Raw genomic sequence first — 5,279 nt, 5'->3', positions numbered from 1 at the left:
AGTCAAAGCAGACACTCTGAAAACATTACAGGATGGAATAGGAGAAACCCTAGGTCTCCTTGGCTCCGGCCGAAATTTTCTGAATAGAGACCCAGAAACACAACAAATCAAAGAAAGGTTGGACAAATGAGAACTGATTTTTATGGTTGACAAACCAAATATACAAGAAAGAATGATGACTTCTTCTTTCTAGGCATTCAGCAACTCACAGATTAGACTTCTACATTAAGAATATGCAAAAAATGAAGTGCAGTTAGCTCTTAAAAGTTGCTACACCACTGATCAGAACAAAGTTAGGTAAGAAAGAAGTAGAAGAGTAAGTGGAAAGAAATAAGGAAAAGTAAGGGTTTTGCTGTGCAGTTAAGGCACGCACCCCTGTATGTGCACACATGCAAGTATGCACACACATATGCGCGCACACAGGAAGAGGATTTCTATACTATCCCAATAAATGAAAATCACCTTTCCTCCAAAAGAAGTATTAACATTTTTGGAATACTGAAGGCTTTATCATTTTCAGTTAAAGTTTTTTTTATTATTCTATTTTTTTAAGTTTTTATCAATACTGGGGTTTGATCTCCACAGCCTTGTGATTACACCTCGTATTCACTTTGCTGTTATTCCACCACTTGAGCTACAACACTACTGTGGTTTGTTTCTCTGTTAAAAGAAGATGGAGTCACCCAGGCTTTTCTGCTCCTGCTGGCTTCAACCCACCATCACCAAATAGTAGCCAGGATTACAAGTATAAACCACTATCACCTTGCTTTTCCATTGTATACTTGACCTTAGAACCTGTCTGTTTATTCAGGTGAACATCAGCTAACTTGTGTGTGTGTGTGTGTGTGTGTCCTTTCTACCCCACCTCCCACTGTACCTTGGGTGGGATCCAGGAACGGGACAGTGGATCCCCCATCAACTCCCCATAGGGATGTGGCTGCTACTGCAGTTGGAAAGAGTGCCTGGTACAGCTTGCCATGGCCAGTCCATCACAGACCCCTCCCCCCCCATGCTGTTGTTTCAGTTCCTGGTACTTCTGGGATGCAGGGGTGCCTGTGTGTATGAAATCAGGAGTTAATGGGTTTTTCAACTTTTCCTTCCTTGGCCGCCCCAGCATTTCCAGATGTTTCCCAATGACACTTAGCTTTTCCCCATACCCCTGCCTCCACAAAACCACTTTAAGTGCATGCTTGTGGTGTGTGGAGCATAGGTCCCCTTTCTGAAAGCAATGGTAAAACTCTATAGACAACTCTTGATTTCCTTGGGCTGTGTTTCTGCTGTGTCTGGTGCCCTCTGCTGGTGTGTTCTCTGCAATGCTGCTGGGATCACCAACCAGGCCTGGGCAGCAGTGCTCTCTCTGCATAGTGCCTTGACTTCTGCCTGCTTCCATCACAAAGAACACAGATTTGTATTCCTTCTCCTTTCTTCTAGGGTTTGTGTTCTAGATGAACTAAGCTCTTTCTTAAAGTGTGTGCCCCATGCTGTCCTGTGGGCTTGAGAGACTGCCAGGACCAACTCTGGAAAGTCATTCAGCCTCGAATGGGGCTGCTGCCAGTCCCAGGCCCTAAGGCTTTTATTTTTTATTTTTTTGCCGGTCATGGGACCTGAACTCGGTCTGGGCGCTGTCCCTCAGCTCTTCAGCTCAAGGCTAGCTCTCTACCACTGGAGCCACAGCACCACTTCCAGCTGTGGTGCTGAGGAATCGAACCCAGGGCCTCATGCTTGCAAGGCATGCACTCTACCGCTGAGCTACCTTCCCAGCCCATCCTGAGGCTTTTAATGGCCAGAGTGACTATGGTTATTGGCACACCATAACTCACCTCATAATGGTCAAGTCTCTGTGACTTCCTGGGAGTCCTCTGAGATGCCTTTCTTGTTTCATACCCTCAGTTAAAAGGTGTGAGAACCCTTTCTTGTTTCCCAACCTCTGCTAAAGGGATTCAGTTTCTCCCAAATTAGCTCTTGCTTGACTGAGTGATAGATTTGTCTAGCCTGACTACCTACAGACAGCTCAGACACCTGCTTTTCGAAGCCCAGCTTGCTGATGCTGTCTCCAGTGACACTTCACTGCTCAACCTCTTTAGCTCATTAAAAGTTTAAGGCTGCACTCCTTTCTCCCATCTTATGATCTAATTTAGCCTGTGCCTTCTGCCTACCTGAATACTACTGCATTGCAAATTCTCCTTTGTATACAGAGACTTGGTGGTCCCCTGGCACATGGCACTATGGGACCTTAGCTGTCCATTAAGCAAGGAAGGAGACCTCAGAGCTGTCCTTCCCATCTCCTGAGAAGCTATGTCACAGGGAGACACCTGACATTAAAATTGGCTCTGCTGCATGATTTTGGCCTGTTGCATTGGTTGTGCATTGGCTGGCAGTGCCCTTTTGAAAGATGGCACTCCCTATGAGTGGGTACAAAGCATCCTTATCTCCACTTTATTCCTTGACTGGTTGTTGGGTTGCCAGGTAGGAGCTGAGTCTTCTGGCTCCTGCCCCTTAGTGCCTCCAAAGGAGCTTCGGTGGGCTTGGAGCACTCAGGGCTTCATCAGAGCACTAAATGGTTCTTTGCACTGGCACCCCATCCCACAGGATCCCCAAATCACCGAATACAAAACTGACCTTTGTGAAGCAACTGCAAGAGTCTCTCTGGACTTTCTCACAGCAAACATTGGACAAGGACACCATGCTGGGCTTGCTGCCCTACCATTGGAGGAGGTATCTGCCTTGTAATTGCTACCCCAGGCTGAGCTGTTTCTCCTCTAAGTCTCCAACCACAGTTGCAGTCTGCCCCCAAACTTTACAAAAGGCTTTAGTTTTACTGCCTTTTTGTTGGTGGCTGAAAGTACTAGCATCCACAACTCCTGTGTCCTATCTAAGGTGCCTCCTCTCCTGGGATTGTGTGGTTTGAAACTCCACCATTCACCTTACACAGAAGCAAGCAAAAATAGGACATCCAGCTTCTCTAGGCTTATAAAGTCTCAAACCCCACACCCTCACAGGGGCCCCTGTGTGCTACATTCAAGACAATTTCCACCCAAATTCAGCCACCTGTAAGTGTTACCCATAGATAGCCACATGCCTCACCAATCAATCTGTGTGCCTTACTACCACTCAGGGGCAGCTATGGGTAAGATTTGCTTCTGCCTCTCTTCCAGAGGACAAAACAATGTTATTCCAGAGCCCAGCAGAACCTTGCAATTTGTACATTGCCAACTGCCTGGTACAGAGGCTGCCTGCATCTCTCGCAATGTGCCACCTCCTTGTCACTTTGCTCATACCTTTCTTTCATCCTGGAGGCTCATGTTCCTGGACTGCCTCTGTTTTGGTGAGTGATGTAGTATGGCCTTTGCCACTCTTTGGTTACTGAAAAGGACTCCTTTCTGGTTTTGCCATGACGCTTCTGGGAATTTACTTTTGAGAAAGCTGAGCCATTGAGATACTATCTACTTACTTTTCCCAGATGAATAAATAATTGCCCAACAGTACTAGTTGAGCATTCATTTCTCCTGCTAGTGTGTTTGTATGACCCACAGTGACAGCTTCCTGTCATTGTTTTAGTTTAGTTTAGTTCAGTTTAGTTTAGGTTTTAGTTTAGGTTTTAGGTCTTACTAGGTAGAACAGGTGGGACTAGAACTACCTGTATTACCCTGGCTGGCCTCAAACTTGCAATCCTCCTTCCTCTACTACCTCAATGCTGGGAATACAAGCTGTTATTGCCACCTGCCTTTTGACATTGAAATTCCTGAAGCATGCCCCTTTCTCCCAGGAACTTCTAATTGACTTGAGGAGCCTCAGCCCACTACAGCCCAAAGCAAGTGATATGTGTGCTGGTGATGAGGGTTTCTTTGATGACTGTGAGCAGATCTCTGCCATAGGAACTTCTCCAACATGTTTTAGCCCTTGGGAAGTTTAGTGACCCTTACCTTGTTGACTTAAGTACCTCAGTAAACTGGGCACTAGTCTCTTTTCTCTAGCAAATTACTATGTTTGTTTTCTCTCTGACTCCTTTTATTATGCTCATGCTGGGGTTTGAGCTCAGGACTTCACACTTGCTAGGCAGGAGCCCTGCTCCTTGAACCATGCCTTCAGTCCCTTTTGCTCTGCTTAATTTTGAGATAAGGTTTTTGTTGTTGTTGATTTTGTCAGTTGCGGGGCTTGAACTCTGGGCTTGGACACTGTCCCTCAGCTCTTCAGCTCAAGGCGAGTGCTCTACTGCTTGAGCCACAGCACCATGTCTGGTTTTTTAGCGGTTTATTGGAGATAAGAGTCTCACTGACTTTCCTTGCCCTGGCTGGCTTTGAACCGTGATCTTCAGATCTCAGCCTCCTGAGTAGCTAGGATTATAGGCCTGAGTCACCGGCACCCGGCAAGATAGGGTTTTGTTTTTCTCCTGGTTAGCCTGGATGTCAGGCTTCCTGTTTACATTTCCTGCCATAGCTGAAATGATAGATGCACCTTATTGCCTGAGCTAGCCTTGAACCATGATCCTCTTGATTTCAGCCTCCTAATCTCAGCTTCTGGATAGTGAGTAGTCCATGCATGAGCTACTGACATTAGGCTTCTTTCTGCCTTCTTAAGTAGACAAACAGTTTACAAATTATGACAGTTTTCTCTTTCTGTTCAATAGTTCATAGTTCATTCCTTTACTTATCTCACTGCTGTCAAGAGCCTCTAGAATAACAGTACAGATGATACAGTGCCTATTTGTCTTCTTTCTTATTTTAATCGTCTATATGTCAGCAAAAGTTTGATATTTGCTGGAGGTTTCTGAGTACATAATATGTCATGTATTTAGATAACAGGATTTATAAAGCAGTAAAAAAAATGAGTGAAATAAATCTCTGTATGTCAGCCTAGGCAATTCTCACAAACCTAATGTTGTGTGGAATAATCATCTTGCAGAAAGATACAGAATAATGTCATTTATATAATTTTGAACATCTGAGATGGTGTTATATATTATTTTGGATGCATGTATTTCTTACAAAATCAAAAATTGGGCTTGAAGGATGTGCATTAATCCTGCAATCTCCATTGCCTCCGAGAGGAAGTGGAGGAAAATATGAAAAAGATTACAAATAACTGTGACAAAGTATTAATATTTGTTAATTATCTGCAATAATCAGTACTCAGTATTGATCTTTTTATATTATCTGTATTATCCTTTTTCAATAAAAAGATAAGCATAGTATATGCCCAATATAAACAATAAAAATTCTCAAACTTAACCATATCCTCATTTTAGAATAATAAGCATTAAAAACTTACCCTAAAAACTT

This window comes from Dipodomys ordii, unplaced genomic scaffold, assembly GCF_000151885.1.
Source record: "Dipodomys ordii isolate 6190 unplaced genomic scaffold, Dord_2.0 Scaffold203, whole genome shotgun sequence".
Classification (NCBI taxonomy): domain Eukaryota; kingdom Metazoa; phylum Chordata; class Mammalia; order Rodentia; family Heteromyidae; genus Dipodomys; species Dipodomys ordii.
This window is presented reverse-complemented; position numbering follows the sequence as displayed.